At 48.2% G+C, this 20,079-nt stretch overlaps 1 long non-coding RNA gene across 1 annotated transcript in view; it reads left to right on the top strand.

The window, feature by feature from the left end:
• Positions 1-10,436, top strand: part of LOC125620410 — a 42,356-nt gene extending 31,920 nt beyond the window's left edge. The window contains exons 3-5 of the long non-coding RNA XR_007352055.1: positions 1,847-1,941; positions 3,174-3,360; positions 10,028-10,436. This is a non-coding gene — a long non-coding RNA (uncharacterized LOC125620410). The remainder of the gene's footprint in view (positions 1-1,846; positions 1,942-3,173; positions 3,361-10,027) is intronic.
• The last annotated feature ends 9,643 nt before the right edge of the window (positions 10,437-20,079 follow it).

Below are 20,079 nucleotides of genomic sequence, written 5' to 3'. Positions count from 1 at the left end.
GCTGGAGATGGACCCAGGGCCTCACCACGCCTGCTCAGCAAACCCCAGCGACCCCCCCCCCCCGCCCCTTGTCTTTTTGATCTACCCAAATGGCAGTTTCATATGGTTCAACTTAATATTTTCAGCAATTACACAAGGGGTTTGGAAGCATGATAAGAAAACACAAGGAAATCATGAAGAAAGAAAATATACAAATATTATCACTTAATGTTTTCTTGTATAATCCTCTGATTGTTTCCATGTGGCGCTTACACATCTACCTATGCATAGAGGTTAGCTGTAAGTAGACTCTAACTGTGGTCCTCCCTCAGTGCCCTCAGGGCATGAGTCCCAAGACCCTTCACAGATACTAAAATCAGAAGATGCTCTATTTCCTTATATAAAAAGCCTTTAGACCCTACATAAACTCCCACATGAGCTCCTCCTGTGTCTCAGGTATGGAAAATTCAGATGTCACTCCCCCTCCAAGGAAGAGGGTCATTCATTCATTTATCCACATTCTGAGGATCTATTTTGTGCCAGACTTTAGCCATTAAAGAGAAAACAAAGATGGAGGGATTCGTTCTTTTCCTCCAGGGTGTTTGTGAGCAAAACCAAGGAGGCGAGTGGGAGCAGCCCAGAGAGGAGCCACCTGTTCCGGCTCCTGCCGCTGGTCAGCATCACAGAAGAAACTAGAAGGAGGGGCCCTGATCCCTACCCAGCACTCGTCCACCCTGCCTTCCTGCAACTCTGACCTTCCCCACGCCAGTCCTTTGTCAGCCCCAGGTTTATGCACGTGCCTCCCCCCCACACACCTGGAAAAGGCATTAAACGTTTATGTCACCGCAGGCCCTAAGATTAAGTCCATAAATGGCTCTGTCTGCCATTCTCTTGTGCTCACTGGACGTCATAAAAGTGGCTCAGCACCAACGGGGAGCCGTTCCCTGTGACAGCGGGGCGTTAATGGCGCGGCTGTGAAAGCTGAAGAGCTGTCTGAGCACGTCCCCAACCGCGAACTGGGAGCCCTTATCTGGGTGGCTGCAACCGATGGGGCCAGCTGGTCACTGAGTGTGGGCTCTTGTCCATGCTTGGGCTGACCAGGTAGAGCCCAGCAGGAAGTGGATAACTGACTAATGGAAAATTCAGAAATGTACAATAAGTGAGTTCAGGGCTAACTTCTCAGGGTATCAGGGCACTGTGGAAAGACCCTGATCTGGAATATCTAGACTCGGATTTGAATTCTCTTCTGCCTTTTGCAGTGTGAGGGCCTTGGGCATTTCCCTTAACCTCTCTGAGCCTCTCTTTATCATCTGTAAAGTAGGCATGTGACAGAGACTGTTAGTTGCCCATCAAATGTCATCACCCCCTCTAACAGAAGGGCTTCAGCCACGTGGTGACGCGCTCAGCCCGGGATGCGTCATATTTGATCTCAGCCAGCGGCTGGTGTAGGAGCTGGCATGTGACCAAATCTGAACCAGTAGGAAGTCTGGGGGAGGTTTGTGCAAAATGTTTTCTTGTCCTTCACTTCCTGCCTGGAGGTTGTTAGTGCAGAGATGGGGAGGGTGTAGCTGAAGCCATCGTCTTACAACCATCGTCTTACAATAGAAATAGAGTTCTGTGCCCTGGGGATGGCAGAGAGAAAGGATAAAAGGATCCCAAACAATGCAGAACTGTCGGTCACACTGGGACCCTCGTTCCCGGAGGTAAGGTTGCCGTCGGTCCTTAGGGGTTCTGTGGCTTGCATCCGAAGCACCCCTGACTGATGAAGGACAGTGGAATTGGGTGGACATACTGTATGCACTGTGCTGAGCATTTTGTTGTCACCCTCTTTCTGGATCCTCATTGTACAGTGTGATCTCTCTCACAGGCCGGAGAAAGCCACACTGAAGCAAGGGACATGTTGGCGGTAACGTTTTGTAGAACAGTTGATGGCTCTGGAAATCCTGCGCGGGACATTCCATGGTAAGATACAATTCAGGTGACTCACTGCCAATGTGCGTAGCCATTAGACTAAACAGCTCTTCAACTGGATTGTGATCAGACAGATGTGTGATACGGGGGATTTGTCAGCACAGGTGGTCCCAGGGTGCAGGACAATGAACAGGGTTGTCTTCCTTCCTTCCTTCACCGCCTTTCCATCCAAGTAGCCCAAGCCACTTAAGATGATTTAATCCTCCTCACCGGTGTTTGGTTTGTGGGACCCAATTCTGGCCTATGAGGTATGAGAAGACGTACTCAGGCCTTTTGGGAAACATTTCCTCTCTCCTAAGAGTGAGCCACAGGGAGTCTCCCATGATCCCGTGATGCCGTGGTGTGTGGCCGAGACATCTGGGATCACAGTGGCCACGTTAGTACCAGGCTGAGGGTGAAACCCACACTGAGACACAGAGGACGGCTGGGAGAAGCCCCCTCTGATGGCCGCCATGTGCTGAATCATGAGTCCTAGGCCCGGCGGGCCTACTCCAGCATGGAGGCTACTCTCTAGTTGGGTTTTGTTTTGTCTTTGCTGAAGGCTTCGGGATGCTCTGAGTTTACTTATGAGATTTCAGTTTATGCAGAGAGAACCCAGATGGACCCCCAGTTCTAGGGCACCAAGTCTTGTAGAAAGTGAGGTAAGGCATTGGGGAGGAAGTTGGCATCATGGTGACATGGAATGACAGCCACACCCCTGCACTGTGGCCAAGGAATTGAGGTGTCCCCGCTGTGTTACTGTGTTGGAGGAGGGGGGGTTGGTTTACATAATTATGGGGGTTAGTTAGCAAATCCAAAAATCCAAGATCTGCAGGTGGGCTGGAGACCCAGGAGAGGCCAGGGATGTGGCTCCAGTCCAAAGGCTGCTGCTGCAAAATTAACTTTTTTTTTTGTACTGGGTATTGAGCCCACGGGTGCTTAACCACTGAGCCACATCCTCAGCCCTTTTTATAATATTTTATTTAGAGACAGGGTCTCGATAAGTTGCTTAGGGCCTCACCAAGTTGCTGAGGTTGGCTTTGAACTCATGATCCTCCTGCCTCAGCCTCCCCAGCTGCTGGGATGACAGGTGTGGCCACTGCACCAGGCTCAGAATTTGTCTGAGGGAGTCAGGTTTTGTTCATTCAGGTGTTAGATGAAGTCCACTCGTGTTATGAACACTAATTTGCTTTATTCAAATCCACCAGTTTAAATGTCAACCTTGCCCATGATCACCCTCACAGAGACATCTAGGATGACGTTTGGCCACATATCTGGATGCATGCGACAGTTGATGCATGGAACCAACTGTCACACTGCCACATGACGGCCGTGCACTTGACAGGCACCCAGCAGGTGGATGCTGCGAGGTGACCTTGGTGACTACCTTGGCAGAGACCCAGGCCTTGTGAGCCCACCTGTCTTCCACAGGTCTGGAAACCTGTCCCATCTCCACTTGGCCGTCACCTGTCCCTCCCCCTCTCTAGCACCCTTTCCTCTAATGGAGCCCTCCCAGGTGCCCCTGGAACTCTTCTGGTGGCTCTCTGGGAAGCTGGAATGGAGCCGAGGCTTCTGGGCCTGGCCCGCGAGGCACTCTGCCACCAAGGACCAAGGGTCAGCCGTTCTCTTTCTTTTTCTCATGTGTGGCCCCCGAAGCCTCCCTCCCGGTGCCTCCCCTTTCTGCCTCCTCTGCTTGGGTTATCCCCTGATTCTCGAGCTGGGGAGGGGTCCCACCAGGGGTCCCACCCACGACGGCACACCAGCATTCTGAGGACCTTTACAAAATACAGATGCCATCTCAGAGCAATGGGCTCAGGCTCGGCAGTGAGGCCCCGACGCCATATCTTGAAAGCCCCTGGGAGATCCGAGGGGCCCTGCTCTCCGCGCTTCCTCTCTGAGCTGCATCCTCCCCCTTCCTGAGGAGACGCCCCATTGCTAACGGCCCCTCCTAAACCCGTCCTCGGGGCTGCTCCGCTCTCCTCCTCACACCACTCTTAAAGCCCTCGATCCAGGTTCGTTGTTTTGGGCTCCCACATCTTACACCAGAGGCCACGAGTCCGTCCCAGACTCCCCTGGAGGACTTTGATTGTCACCCTCATGCCATGGGGCCCTCAGCTCCCTCTCCCTGGGGATTATTCCCCTCATCAGACATCACCTCCTCCCGTTTGCATCTGTGTCTCTCTCCCGGGCAGGTGAGTGTCCACCTGGTCCTGGGGTGTTGGGGTGCCCGGTCGGCCGTGGCTTGCACTTGCAGGGCTTTGCCCAGCTAGCAGGGCATGGATGCTGAGCAGGCACTTAAGATGGGTCTGCAGAGTGGACTCGATGGAGAGAAATACAGGGAGGAAGGAGGGAAAGAAAAGGCTTGAGGGAAGGAGAAGGAATTCAGAAGCCCGGGAGGGGGGAGGAGAAGCGAGAGAGGATAGACCAGGGTGGGGAGGGAAGAAGGAAGAAAGCCTGAAAGGAACGCAAAGGCTCCGGGCAGCTCGGTCCCAAGTGGGGACAGTGGCATGGGAGGGACAGGTACAGCATGCTTCTTAAGAAGCCACGGTGAGGACGGAGTGTGTCCCTTTTCACTAAAATCTGTACCCAAATCCTGCAAAGAAAATAAGTGCTCAGAGATAAACACATCTTCTAGGAAGTCTCTCCTCGCCTCCCGGGAACGGGGCTCGGGAGGTCTCTCCAGGAGAGAAACTGGCTGAATCATGGGGCAGAGGACAAGCAAATGGTCAGGGGCCGCTGGGGAGGGAGGTGCAAGTGGAGCTCCTCCAGGCCACCTGCCCCCTGGCTGCTGCGTGAAGGGTGGCGTGCTCCTCAACCACGGGGCCCGACTGCAGGAGCCCGGGATCCCCAGCTTGGCCAGGGCCTCGCCCAGGCTGGGAGCTGGATGCCTTCCAACTTGTCCGCAGGCTGGCAAGACTCCCCCAAGGCCCCAAGCTGGGCCAGGTCCTCGTTAGAGCTGGATCTGAGGCGGGGACCTTCTGGGGAAGGAGTCACAGGTGCAGGCCACTCTGGGAAGCTGGGATTGAGATTCTGTTGTATAGATGCGGACATCCAGGCTGACCAGGGTCAGAGACTCAGCAGGGCTTTGCAGACAGTGGCCACTGGGGAGGAGCCTGGCCTGGGGTCTGTGGCAGCTGCCTTCCTCCTCTGTCGCGGGTCAGCATCCGCGGTAGTGGCAGCCACACACTTTTGCTCCTGGCTGGTGGCCGAATCACATTAGACAAAGAAGGGACGTAGGAGAGGGTTGGTTGGCCTCTGCTTTCCTCACCCGGCTGGGATGTGGCTCCCAGGAGGTGATTGTCTTTCTCTTAAGGCTTCATAGGTGTTGGCTGCACTGGATCCTCACCAGAGCTGGTGCTGAGCACTTTGGGGGCAGCCTGGGACACAGCCGAGTGGCCTTGCCTCCGTGGAGCCCACAGCCGATCCCTTGGCTGCCACCTGGTTTGGTACAGCAGTGCCCAGCTCCACTGTCCCGAGAGCCCGACCTGACACCCTGGCCTTCGGTAGGGCTGCCTGGGGAAGGGCAGGGCGGAGGAGGGAGGAGGAGGAGGGGGCTGACTGGCCGGAACACGGGGTGGGTGACCAGGAGCTTTGACAAAAGAAGGGGGATGAGGGGCCGGGCAGTGTAGATTTAGAAATAAGGAGTCCAACCATTTAGTGCAGGGAAGGGGAGAAGGCCGAGGCCACGGTAACCTGTCTGCAGGAGCTGCCTAATTTAGCAGAAAATCACAGCCGGCCTGGCCTGAGCCAGGGGAAGGCGTTTCCGCCGGCCGGGTCGGGTTTCATTTGTAGGTACTCTCTAAAATTAGACCTTCTGCTTTCATTTTGGTCCAAATTCCCTGCCTAGCGTAATATTTGGGAGAAACAGGCCCTCCATTAAAGCAGCCTTCCTCCTGCGGCCCCTGGCCTGGGAAGGGCTGGGCCTGTCCTCGCTGGAGGCCGCTGCGGCTCATAAACCCAGGTCTAAATTCAAAGCATCCGCTCTGACTGGTGACCTCTGGCTCCCGAGCAGAGCCAGGCTGCCTCCTCTGCTCACACCCAGGGTCTGGCCAGGTCACTGGGAGGGAACATCTCATGCCTGTGAACTTCTGTGGCGGGGTGTGAGGGTGGCTTCCTCGGGAAGAGGGGCCTGACACCCCGGGGGCCATGTGTCCAGTGTGCTGGGCAGTGCTGCTGTCCCCCTCTCCCGGGCTCAGGGAGCTGCCCGCTGGCCTGGCCCAAGCTGTTGTTTTTCTCCAGTGTCAAGGAAAGACCCGGCAAGGTGGGGAATCTGTCCCACGTTTGGACTGATCTCTGAATACGCGTTTCCTGAGCATCTTGTGGTTGGGGTCTTTTGGTCATGAGCAATGAGGGTACCATGGGTGCTCCTGGCCTAAGAGCTGGTTGGGTCCTGCAGAAGGGCTGGAACCACAGCTGGACACAGGGACCCTGGGTGTTCCTTCATCACCTCTCACCTCTGTCCTTCCTCGAAGGGGCTTCCACTCTTCTCTCAGCCTGTGGCCCCTGCTCCTCAGTGCTCCCACAGAACAGGGCTCCTGCTTCATAGTGGTCTCCGTTCTGGCCATCTGTGCAGACAGACTTCTCTTGCTGGGTTCCAATGCTAAAGTCCCAGGGAAGGATTCTCATTGGCTTAGCTCCTATCAGTCCCTGTCTCCAGGCCAATCAACAGCAGTGGGGGCGGGAGCCATTTACCTGCAGGGTGGACTCCGCTGTGATGCTGTGAATCATGAGAGGGGTGGAAAGGAGACTTTATCAGAAACAAAACGAAACAGTTTACACTGCGATTCCTGTGTGCAAGCAGCCTGTGGAATCACAGAAGGGTCTTAATTCAGATCAGTAGGTCAGAGAAGGCTTCCTGGAAGAGGTGACGTCTGAGCCCAGTGGTGGGATTCAGCCAGGATCTGAGGAGGAAGAGCAGAGAAGGTTGTTTAAAGAAGGACACAAGCAAAGACCTCGGGGGAAGACGCAGGCCTTGTGGAGTGGAGAGCTTAGAGCTGCCTCCTGCCAGCAGGCTGACCTTGAGCAGATGGTGTCTCTCTCTGAGCCTCGGTTTCCTCCTGTGTAATGGAAATTCCAGCACCTTCCTCCTGGCCTGCAGGGCAACCCCGTGTGCTGGTTAAGTCCCTCTCTCTGGTCAGTAGATCCCTTGTCACCTCTCAGCTGAGATGCCCTAGGGACATCACTGGAGAGACCCTCCCTGACCAGCCTTTGAAGCGGTTTCCCTTGTAGCAACTAACGTGTGGTCCTGTTTCCCAAGCTTTTCCTCAATTCGCAGTTATTTGGTTTGCTTTCTTAATTGCAGTGTGCTTCTGCTGGAGACTGAAGGTCCCTGAGGTGAGGATCGTGCCTGTCATGATCTCTGCCACATCCCTAGGGACACTCAGGGGCCCTGGCAGCACAGCCGATATTCACTCCTGTCCTGAATTCAAGGAACCTGAGAACGCAGACAGGCAGAGACGGCCTCGGCAGTCTCCGGCGGCTAGAGGTGGATGTTCTTGGACAGTCCCTGGCTGAGGGCCAGGTCCAGGCCCCCTCCAGAGTCCTGAACCCCTCTGATGGGGACTCCTCACACACCCCATTTCAGAGGCCCCTCACCCAGACCTGAAGCTCTGGAAAGCCGGGAGGACCAGGACTCTTGACTCTGCCAAGACCCCCCCCAACCAGCTCTTGAAGTTGGAAGGGGAAGTGGTACTTGCTCTGTCCCCAGCCTCTCTGGGACATGGAGTCCTGGGGTCTGAACAGAGGGCCTCACCCATGTTGGGCATGGTCCCCATCCTGAAGAGCAGCAGACTGAAGTGGCTGAGAGTCAAGAGGGGCCAGGCCCACGCTGGCCACAGCCGCCCACAGAGTCCCCAGAGCCTGGCTGAGGGCCCTGCACCAATGCCAACCCCCTCACTTCTGACCCATCCTGTTTGCAGCAAGCAAGCCTTCAGGCAGATGGTAGGAACTTCCAGGCTGTCCCCTCTGGGTCACTGGGTACAGGAAGGGTGAGTGCCAAGGTCATGTGGGGAGGGACTGGCATCTGCTAAGCTGTCAATCACCCACACTCCTGAAGGACCTCTCCAACTGCTCCAAGACCCCCGTGCCTGTTCACGTCCCCTTCACCCCAGGACGCACCCTTCCTTATCCCTGAGGGCTGGTTGCCCACCTAATCCTCCTCCAAGGGACATTTATAGTTTCAATTCACCTTCCAGTGACCCCTGTTCCCCTGCTCATTTTTCTCTCTCCTGAATGGGGCTTGGAGTGGGAGTGGGATTGGGATCGACGTCTTTGCCAGCAGCAGGAGGGTGGGTCTGTTTCCTGAACATCCCCTCCTGGGACTGCATGAGTCACGTCCTCCGCCATCCCTTTTAGCCTCCTCCTGGTCTCTCAGATGGACTGGCTCCTGTCCTGGTGCTGCAGCTCCTCCTTCCCCACTGAAGAACAGGGACCTGGTCAGGATCCAGGTGGCTCGGGGGCCACTGGTGGGCCCTACAGCTGGGTGCAACAGTCTAGCCCCTCCTTGGCACCCGTGGGGCCAGGTACTTAGGTTTCTGTGGAGTTCACATGTCCTTGGAGCACCAGGGGCTTGGCCCTCCTGGGTGTGGGTGAGGGAGGGGGACCCAGATGAGGCCTGGTTTGGGGCACTGTCCCTGCAATGCTGTTTATCTCCCTTTTACAGCCGAGGAAATAACATGGAAGCTGGATACAACCCCAGTCTCTGAGCCTCCCTCTGAAGGGTCATCTCCCTCTAACGGGGCGGTGACTACAAGAGTCACCGGCATACCTCAGGGACTTGATCCAGTGGAGGATTATTTCTAGCTCATGTCACAGTCCAGCGCAGGTCACTGGGGAGGGGAGGCTCTGTCCACACAGCCATTCAGGAACTTGGAACGTCCGAAGGCCCTGGAGTCTCCCACTGGCTCTTCTGCTGGGTTAATGGAACAATTTGTCTCTGATGTAGTCAATCGAAGAATTTGTCCCTGGATACTTGTATTCAAACACACTGAAACCCAAAGTCTAAACGTGAATTAACAGGAAGCTGTTCTGACATATGCTGTGAGGGAAACTGACAGCATGATTGCCGAGCCACTCGCGCCCCATACATTTGGGTAAATATGAATCCCGTGCGTTCCCGTGACCTCTGCTCATGGTCTTGCACTTCACTTTCCGTTTGTTCCAACGGCACTCAGCGTTCTGGGTATGCACACCAAGAGGAGGCAAGAAACGGAAGTGGGATCATCGTGGTTAACCGGAGCCTGTTGGAAACCAAGGGGAGGCTGAAGGTGACCACACACGGCCCATGACTCGCAGGGAATGGCAGGACCAGGCCTTGCTGTGTATTGTGAAACAGGCGGCCAAGTTTGGGCAGAACAGTTGCCAGTAATTTCAAGCAACCCGTAGCTGGCCAATGGGTAGTGTCTACAATACCCAACTCCTATATTTCCCTCTCCTGGATTGGGACTCACAGGGCAGGGACAAATTGCTTAACTGTGCCCCCTGGCCTTGGCTAGCAGACACAAGGGAAATTGGGAGGACTGACAAGGAAGTGTTATGGGGCAAGGTCTGGCTATCACAGTTGCCCACATCTCATTGGTCAAACTCAGTCACATGCTATAACCAGCTGCAGTCTGGGAAATGTAGTCTGGAAGAGGAGGCCATGGTTAAGGACTGGCACCAACAGTGCCAGCCTCAAGTCTGTGTGGAAGCGTGCTCCTTTCTGCTCCAGAGCTGACAGTCTGACCGCTCCTCTCGACTCCTCTTCTTCAAGCAGGTCTCTGTTCCTCAGAGGACCCAGCATATACTGTGTTGCCCCATTCTGGATCTCTGGGCTGTGACCTCCCATCTGAGGTGCTCAAACCTCACAGTTTTTGGTATCAGGGTCCCATGCTCCCTCCATAATGGGCCACGGTGGTGGCATGCCCAGTATGAGTGGCCGACGGGGATTATTATGTGAGAAGGGAAGGAAAATCCCGCTGTCCAGGTGGCAGATCCCCCATGATGAACTTCCTGGTCTCTTTGGCAGGAACTTCTTCTCAGACTCTGTTCTTGTAGATTCTAAAATCGCCAGGATTTTAGAAAGTTGTCTTCCTAACCCACAGATGTTGGTCTCTTCCAGGGCCCATCCTCCTTTCCTACCACAAGCCATCCTCACCGCGTCCAATCTACTCAGAAATAACGCTGTGGCAGCCTCCAAGACACAGGGTGGCTTTGATCTGCTGTGTGCTGAGCACCATCCAGGCTGGTGGGGTGTCACCCTCTCACCACGGCTTGCCCCCCAGGGTTTCTGGACATGGTTCTTTTTCTGATCATTCTTTCAGAGGCTGACAGCTGGATCTCTCTCTTCCCCCCTCCCCCGTCCCCAACCTCCCACACAGAATGTCCCTTCATTAGATGTCCATTCTCAGGGACAATTCTGTCTTCTCTAAGGAGCTCAGTTTCAAATACATGAAGTGCTCAGAAAGCTGAGTCTGTCGGGCCAGTTGCTGGACAAGCAGTGGTGACCACAGCCTTTGGCACAGGATGCCAATGGGACTTCTTCTTGTGCTTCAAAAAAAGCCAGAAAATCATTTTGTCTTCTGAAAAGTCTGAAATCTTTCATTTAAAAACGTGGATAAGCCAAGCACAGTGGTGTGTGTCTGTGAGCCAGATAGTTGGAAAGCTGAGGCAGGAGGATTGCAAGTTTGAGGCCATCCTGGGAAGCTTAGTGAGACCCTATCTCCCAAAACAAAAACAAAACAAAACAAAACAAAAAATAGGGATGTAGCTCAAGGTTCAATTCCAGTACTGAGGGGAAAAATGAAGAGAAAACCAAATTTAAAACACTATAAGGGCAAAATATAACATTATGGGGAAAAATATAATATGTCTGCCTGAGCTGATCCCTTGGCTGTCAGTCTTAGACTTCTACTTAGAATCACTTGTAATCACGCTTGTAAAAAGATCGTGTGTGTGTGTGTGTGTGTGCACGCACACACGTGCACTTAAGGGGGTAATGAAATCTTTTCCTTCATTACAGACAGAATGTCCTTTTCTATACAATTGTATTAATCAACATTACCCCTTTACATGATATGACCCCAGCCATTTTCGTTATTTTAGGGCATTTAGATGCTTTTGAGGTTTCTATTGCCATCAATAGTGCTGTGGGAATTTCAAAGTGGGTGCTTTGTGTCATCCACTCTTTTCCAGGAGTCTGTCACAGAACTGGACGGTGAAGATCTGTTTCTAACTCTCTCTGCTCCTATAAACTGACCTCTCCAAGAACAAAAAGGGTTGCCCATGGCCCAGCCATCCGAGGAGGCACTCAGTGAATGTTGGTGGAATGAAGGAATGTGGTCAAAGAAAAGGAAAATTAGCTGTACAGGGAAAAAAGAAAAACTTCAATTGAATTTGTAAAGCTGAGTCACTGTAATGAAGGCAGATTTTGCTGCGAAGCTATAGACTCTTTCTCTGCTAATGACATTGCTCCATGCAATCACTTCTTTGCATCCAAGAATCTACCTACCCATCATTACACTTAGGTTTTATATTATGGAGCACAAGTGATGCAATTCAATTTCCCTGGAGTAATCATTATGATTGAGTTCATAAACCTGGGATTTGCCTTCATTTTTCAACTAAAATTAAAACCTATTCTAATCCTCAAGTGATAGATGGTGTCTTAGTTTGGCTCTCGGTTGTTACAAGGAAATACCTGAGGCCAGGTAATTTATAAAGTGTGGAAGTTTATTTGGCTCACAGTTCTGGAGGCTGGAAATCCAAGAGCATGGATCAGACATCTGCTCGGCATCTGGTGGGGACTTCAGTCCACATTCCCACATGGCAGAGCGCAGTGTGTAGGAGACAGAGTAGGTATGCTAGCTCAGGTCTCCTGATCTTAAAGGCCACTAACATCCCACCCTTATGAACTCATCTAATCCTTATGACCTCCTCAGGGCTCACCTCCAGACACCATTAACATGTGAATTTGGGGATTAAGTTCCTGACAAATGAACTTTTGGGGAACTCATACAGCAGGCAGACAGGAAGCCCAAGCTATAGAAGATGGACAGGAAGTCCGAGCCTTGAGTGGTCCAAGGTCAGGGTTTCTAGGATCTGGAGCGAAAGTCAGCCAACCTGCCCCGTACCTTGCCCTGGCTGGGTGAGTGGCACCTCCTTAAAGTTCTGACCCTGGGCAATGCCCTTCTTCACAGAGGAACAAAGAATGCATGCCAAGATGAAGCCCTTGCTTGTCAAAGGAGGAAAGCACTCTCCAGGGATTCCCAGCTGGAATTTGTCATCCATGTGTAGTTTTCTTGGTGCTTTCTGACCATTTGGGCCTTGTGTGCTTGCAATTGGCGGTTTGCGCTGTCTCCATCGAGGCCTCTCCGACGTGAGGGAAGGAAGAACATTGCTCTCCCCTCTAGGGAAAGGGGGAACCCCAACACCGGGAGCCTGGTGCAGCATTTTCTCCATTTCCACTGACCTGCTGGTAAGTGCGGGGCTGCTTCTGGGAGTGATGAAAATGTCCTGGGGTTGTGTGGTGGTGGCGGTTGTGCAATCTTGTGAATATAGTAAAAAACAAAACAAAACAAAAAAAACCACATTGAATTATACACTTAAAAGGGTGAATTTTATGGTATTTGATTTAAATTTCAGTTAATTTTAATGAAACTGAGACCAACAGACTTCTCATTACTTCCCTCACCCTCTGCTGTCTGCTCTGCTGGTCCTGGGACCTGGATTCTGTCACTGCTGAGGGGCCTCTCCCTGGGGCTGGACCCTGGCTGAGGCTCACCCCAGGAGCTGGCCAGGGGCCTGGCGCAGGGAGCCCCTGGGAGTCCCTGGGCACGAATGGCTGGAGGACCTGGATAGGAAGGACGGCAGGGTGGGACCAGTGGCAGAGACCTGGGCCACCAGCAACCGGAAGTGGGAATGTCATCCTTCCTAACTGCAGGGGAGAAAACCAGGTGCAGATTCAAAGGAAGAAGGGTGAGGTTTCTGTATTCTGATTTGGGTAGCTGGAAGAGATCATTCAAACAATTTTAAGTGAAAGAACAGAAGTGTTTCACTTTATAGTTGGGATTCTGATTGTTTGTGATCTTAGTTCAGAATGATCTTAGTTTTGTTATCACTTTAACTGAGGATCCCCCCTCCTATCCCAGTCTCCTGGGATCAGATGCGCAGTGGTCCACATTCAGAGGGGGGCGCTTCACCTTACCTCTTCTGCAGGGAGAGGAAGTAGGGAGAAGGCTCTTACTCCATGGCTAGGGAAGGTGCATTTCTGATCTCTAATTGGAAGATCTAAGGATGGAAGGATCTGCAGCGAATTTTCTCATGCGTTTGTGGACAGTGTTTAATCTGTGTAAAAGTTTGGAGTATTTTTATTCAAGTATCAGAAGCTCTGACTCAAATGGGCTTCCACTAAAAAAAAAAAAAAAAGAAATTATTGGCTTATGTAAACTAAAGTAGTTGGGGCTTCATGGTTAAATCCAGGGCATCCCAGAAGATCATCGGGTCTCAGTTTCTTGTTCTTGGTTTCTTAGCTCTCTGATCCAGCTCTCTGGTTCTACCTTGAGGACGAACCTACCCTTGTGGAAAGGGCACCACGATTTCCAGCACTCATGCCTTCAAGTTCCTGCCAAGGTGTTACTGTTGTAGCTCGTCGAATCTGGCTGGGTCCCGTGATCACCCCTGAACCAGTGACCATGGCCAAGGTTGTAGAGTGGGCTAGGTCTACTCCATGGGTCCCTTTCTAGAGTGAGGGTAGAACCCTGTGCACTGACGCTGGGCAGCAGTAGGCCTATAGTATCCAGGGAAGTATTTGGATTAAAAACCTGGACGGAGGGCTGAGGTTGGAGGACCAGGGTAGACTGCTTGCCTAGCATGCATGAGGCCTGGGTTTGATCCCCAGCACAAAAACACACAAACAAAAACGTTTGGACTGAGTTCTGGGACCCAATTCCCAGTCCTGCCATTATAGCCACGTGCATTCCCAAGTTCAGGTTTCTCCTTTGGAAAAACCTGGAGAGGGAAGCACCTCCCTCAGGGGGTGAGGATGGAGGCAGCTGCTCCCTGCCGAAGACTTCCAGAAGCCCAGCTCACCAGGGCCCCTTCAGTGGCAGTGACTGCCATGATCCCCTGTTAGTTTGCTTCCAAATGGAAGGACTCCCAAGGCTCCAATGAAGAGTGTTTTTTAAACATAAAGCACCTTAATTTTTTTAAAATGAAAAGCCCAGAAATGAATACATAGGTTAAAAAAAAAAAAAAAAAACTACATAGAAAACCAGAAGAGCTCATCAGGGAGCTGGGAGATTGGCCACTGAGGAGAGGAGGGCGTTTGATGGGGGAGGCGCCAAGAGGTCCAGTCCTGGGACCTGTGAGGTGTCCGTGGACGTGTGTTTTACAGGCATCTCCGTGATGTGCTTTGACTGAGGCACAGGTCCCAGCCTCCTCTGCCATGAGCATGGCGGTGCACCTGAGTTCTGGTCAGTGGGACCTGGGCACAGTGACGTTAGCCCTCCTGGGCGGGTCCATCACAGTTCTCTTCTACTGGCTGCATGGAGGTGGATCCCTGGGGTCACCTGGGCAGCATGCTGAGTCCCCCAGAGACCTCCTGGAGCAGAGTCCTCCTCCACACCCTCCCCTCCGTCCAGGAACACAGTCTTGATTTTCCAAAGTGAAGTTATTGAAATTTGGGGTTTGTCTAAGTTTTCTTATAAATTGCAAAATTTGTCGTGATTTTTTCATATTGTCTGTTTAATATCTATAGCAACTTTTTTATTTCTCTTTTCCTTCTTAATTTTGTTATTTTTTATGTGTGTGTGCTTCTCTCTCTCTCTCTCTCTCTCGTTCTCTTTTTTATTAGTCTGACTAGAGAGTCCTCTACTTTATTAGTTTTTTTTTTTTAAGAGAAAATTTCGACCTTGCTGATCCTGTTTATTGTATGTTTTACTTTTCAATAAGTTCTCCTCTTACAAGAAACTTTAAACAATTTCTTTGGGTTCGTGCTGTTAAATGCTTAGGTTATTAAAATTGAGCTTTTCTTCTTTTTCTGTGTGAACATGCAGAGCTAAGCTTTCCCCTAAAAGTTCAGTGGTAGCTGCATTGTGTGAGTTTTGGTATGAAGAGATGTTATTATCATTCAATTCTAAACATTTAAATGTTTTAATATATTAGAGCTCCCTAAGGAGCTCAATAAGTTACTTAGAAATTTGTTTTTAATTTTTCAAAAATGCCCCAGAAAGTCTAACATGCATATGGAACTAAACAAGACAGAAAGTTAGCGAGAATCTCTGCCTTCCTACTGAACAATCAGATCATCTCCAAATGCTGTAATTCCAATCAGTTCTTCCTAAAACATGTTATTTTTACTCGGGTAAATAAAATAGCCCTTCCCAGACTAGGCATTTTTTTGTGTTTTTTAAAAGCAAAATCTCTGTGAAGATTTAGCTCATGTTTACCATTCTCTTGTTTTCCATTTCTACACAACACTTCAAAAATTCTCCTTTGTGGAATTACCCTGTGGTTAGTAAATTCTCTCAATTCTTGTGTCTAAAAGTGAATTTATTTTCTGTATTTGTGGGCTCATGTTTAGAATGAACTGCCTGATTACAGCATAGAGTTGGATATTACTTAAAAAAATCAAATCAACAATCTGCCCTTTAAAATGATTTTATTGAGACATAATTCACATATAATAAAGTGCACATGCTAAAATCACACACCAGATATCAGTCATCGATTTCTTTTTTTTAACTGAGGTGTGTATTCTGCGAGGTAGACATACCACAATTTACTTGTCGATAGACATTTAGGTTGTTTCCAGTTTGGGGACAGTGCAATAAGACTGCTGTGAACAGTTTTTTTTTTTTTCTGTACCAGCCTTGGCACGGGCATGGGCTTTTATTTCTCTTGAGTAAATACCTGGGAGTGTGGTGGTTGGAACATATGGTACATCTGTGTTTAACTTTTTAAGAAATTGCCAACTGTTTTCCAAACCAGCTGCACCATTCCACATTCCCACCAGCAGTATACGAGGCCTCTGGTTGCTCCAGACCTTGCAGACTCTTGCAGCCCTTGATACTGACTCCTTGAGGCATCTTTAATTTTCCCCGTCTTAACAGGGGGGCAGGATAGTGGACCCCCGCAGTGGTTTTCACTTGTATCTCCCTGAAGGCAAAGGATGATAAGCATCTCCGCATCTCTTTTTGGTGGAAGTATCTGTTCATTTTATTTTATTTTGTTTTTGGCCTGGGTTTTCATTGGGCGGTTCAGTTTTTCTTAGTATGGAGTTGGAGGTTCCTCTTTATTCTGGATAGAAGTCCTTTATCCCATTATGATTTTCAAAATACCATCTCCTGTCGTGCGACTGGTTTTTTTCATCGTGATTTGAAGAACAAAAGTTTTTAATTGTGATGAAGCCTACTTTATGAGCTTGCTTTTCTATCTTTTGATGTCAGATGATTTGGGCTAAGAAATCTTTGCCTGGTCCTAAGCCACAGAGATCTTTCTTTATGCTTTCCTCTAGAAGTTCTGCAGATTTTGTATTACCCTTAGGTCTGTAGCACGTTTTGAGTGTTAAGCCATGTGAACTGTGTACCAAAATTGTCATCGTCATTGTCGTCGTCCTCCTCCTCCTGTTCTTCTTTCTTCTCCTCCTTTATAATTATCGTTGCATAAGGATAGCCAGTTGTTCCACACCATCGTTAAGAAGACCGTTCTTTCTCCACTGAATTACTTTGCATCTTCATAAAAATATCACTTGCTCCTGTGTAAGCAGGTCTATTTCTAGACCTCCTTATTATGTCCCACTGATCTTTGTTTTTCTCTTTCCACCAGTGCCACGCTGTCCTGATCCTTAAAGCTCTAGAGTAAGTCTTGAAGTCAGAAGATTTTTTAGTCCCACAACTTTATTCCTTTCAAAGTGGCTTCAGCTATACTAGATGAGTGGAATTTTATATTATCTAGAGGAGTTGGAGCATCAGCTTGTCAATTTCAAAACAAAACAAAACAAAAACCAGCTCTGCTGGTATTTTGATTGAGATTGTGTTAATTCCTTAGATCAATGTTGCAATTTTGGGAAACTTGATACCTTTTGGCTTTTTTTGGGTACCAGGGATTAAACCCAGGGGCACTCGACCACTGAGCCACATCCTCAGCCCTTTTTATTTTTTATTTTGAGACAGGGTCTCACTGAGTTGCTTAAGGCCTCCCTAAGTTGCTGAGGCTAGCTTTGAACATGTGATCCTCCTCCCTCAGCCTCCTGAGCTGCTGGGATTACAGTCGTGCACCACCACATATTAAGCCCTCTCATTCACTGTCTTCCGGTTTAATTCTTCCTTAATTTCTTTCAGTAACATTTTCTAATGTCCAGTGTCTAGGTCATGCACATCTTTTATCAGTTTTAACCCTAAATAGTTACTATTTTGGTGCTTTTATAATTGGTATTGGTTCTCAAGTTGCTATGTCAAGTTTTTTATTACTAGCCAGTAAATGCAATAGATTTTTGTATATTGATCTGTGTCCTGTAACCTTGGGAAACTCACTTATTCTAGTAAAACTTTTATGGATTCCTCTGAATGTTTTATTAAAAATGTGTTGTCTGTGAAAAGAAGAAAGACTTACTCCCTCCTTTGCAGTCTCGGCGTCTTGTTTATTTGTTTTCCTTACCTTCTCGTACTTGCTAGAACTTCATGCGCATGACTGAGAAGAAGTGTGGAGAGTGACCTTGCTGGAGGTGAGGTTGGTGGGAGGGCACTTTCCAGGGATGTGTCAGGGTTTAATCCCCAGCATCAAAAACAAACAAGCAAACCGCCCCCAAACCCAGCAAAAATCCAAAAAGTCATGCTGATATCCTGATCCTAAGGAGGACACATCCAGCCTTTCTCAATTAAGTGTGCCCTAGGGGGCTTTTGTAGACATCCTTAATGAGGTTGAGAAATTTCCTTCTCTTCCTGGTTTGCTAAGAGGTTTCTTGTTGAAAAATCAGAAATAAATGCTGTGTCAGATGCTTGTTCTGCCTCTATGGAGAGGAGCTGATGGATTTTCTTTTTAGTTTTCACCTTGACCTTGATATTTGAATGTTAAAGCAACCTGTATTCCTAGTATTAAGCTCCATCTCATCAGGGGACATTATCCTTTCTATACATTGTTAGATTCCATATGTCAAAATCTTGTTTAGGGTTTTTGTACCTGTGCTCATGAGAGATATTGGTCTTGTAATTTCCTAGGCTGGTTTGGCATCAGGTACTGTGGCCTCATAGGATGAGTTCAAAGGCTTCTCTTCTCTTCATTTTCTAGAGGTGTCTGTGTTCGGTGGATATTATTTCTTCCATAAATGTTGAGTCCTGTTCTCAGTGAAGCCATCTGGCTTGGAGCTGTGCTTCGGGGATGATCTTTCGCTGAAACTTCTTTTTCTTTAGTAGCATTAGTGGTATATTCTGCACTGAGGTCATTTCTCTTGCTCCTGGTATTACTTATGGATTTTTCTTCCTGTTTCCCGACCAGTTGGACTAGAAGCTTTTAAATGTTCTTGATCTTTTCAGAGAGCCAGATTTTTGGTTTCATTGATCTTCCTGTTGTTTTTCTGTTTTATATTTCATCAATTTCTGTTGGAATTTTTTATTATTTCCTTTCCTCTGCCTCTTTTGGGTTTAATTTGTTCTTTTATTTTCTGTTTCATAAGGTAGAGCTGAGGTCACTATTTCTTTTCTACTCTGCACATTTAGTGCTGTAATTTCCCTATAAGTGCTGATTTAGTGGTAGCTCACGAAGCTTGATATGTTGTGTTTTCACTTTCATTAGTTTGAAATACTTGTAACTTCCCTTTTGATTCTTTTCCTTGACCCCTCAATTATTTAGAAGTATATTATTTAGTTTCAAATATTTGTGGATTTTAGAGATCTTTCTGTTATTAATTTATAATTTGATTTCACTGTGGTTGGAGAACTTGTTTTGTAGAACTAGAATCCTTTTAAGTTTATTGAAACTTGTTTTATGGCCCAATATGTGGTCTATGTTGGTAAATGATTCTTGCGTACTTGAAAAGAATGTGTCTTCTGCTGTTGTTGGGTGGAGTGCTGTACCAATGCCAATTGGGTCAAGTCAGTTAATAGTGTTGTTCACGTCTTCTGTATCCTTCCTGATTTTTCTCTACTTATTTTATCAGTTTTTGAGACAAGGATATTGAAATTTCTGAATATAGTGATGGGTTTGATTTTGTATCATGTGTTTTGAAATTCTGTTATTAAGTGAATAAACATTTAGAGTTTTTACTTCTTGATGATGACTGCTTCACCAAGACAAAAATATCTTCTTCTTTATCCCTGGTAATATTCTTTGCTTTGAAATACACTTTGTCTGATATTCTTATAGTAACCCACCTTTCATTTGATGAGGCATAATAAAAAATTCCAAAATTTATTTTTGTCTTTATATATAAAATGCATTTTCTATATAGGCCAGATATAGTCAAGTTTTTAAAATCTAAGCTAAAAATCTCTGCCTTTTAATTGAGGGTGTTTAGAACATTTATATTTAATGTAATCATATGGTTAGCTTTAAATCTAACATTTTGATATTTGTTTTCTATTATTATCACATCTTCTTTGTATCCTTTCCTTCTTTTTCTGCATTTTTTGAAATAATTGAATTTTTTTGATTCAATTTCATCTTCTTTGTTGCTTATTAACTTTGAAATTTTAGTGGTTGCTTTAGGGTTTAAAGTATACATTTTTAACTTATCATAGTCAAGTGATCTGATTTCACTTATAGTATACTTAAAATCACAACATGTGCAAGATCCACACACAATGTCAAGTGATATTATGCCACTTCACATGTGGTGCAAGCACCTTGCAATGGTATGCATCCACGTCTCCCCTCACAGTCTGTATGCTACTATTGTATTTTTTACTCATATCTAAGTAATATGCCAACTCTACATTCATATGCTTTTAAAGAACAAATTATGATTCAAAGTCAGCTTTCATTTCATCCCTGTGCTGCCTTCTCTGCTGCCCTTCATTGCTTTGTGCTGATCAAATCTACTCTCCTTTCCCCTCTGTATGAGGGGAGCATCGTCCTTAAATGTTTTTTTGTGTTGTGATTCTGCTGGTGATGAATTGCTTCTGAAAAGTTTACTTGGCTTTTATTTTTGAAAAGTGTGCTTGTTGGGTATAAACTTCT

This window comes from Marmota marmota, unplaced genomic scaffold, assembly GCF_001458135.2.
Source record: "Marmota marmota marmota unplaced genomic scaffold, marMar, whole genome shotgun sequence".
Taxonomy (NCBI): Eukaryota; Metazoa; Chordata; class Mammalia; order Rodentia; family Sciuridae; genus Marmota; species Marmota marmota.
Note: the sequence above shows the minus strand (reverse complement) of the source record. Positions and strands in the feature narration are given on the sequence as shown.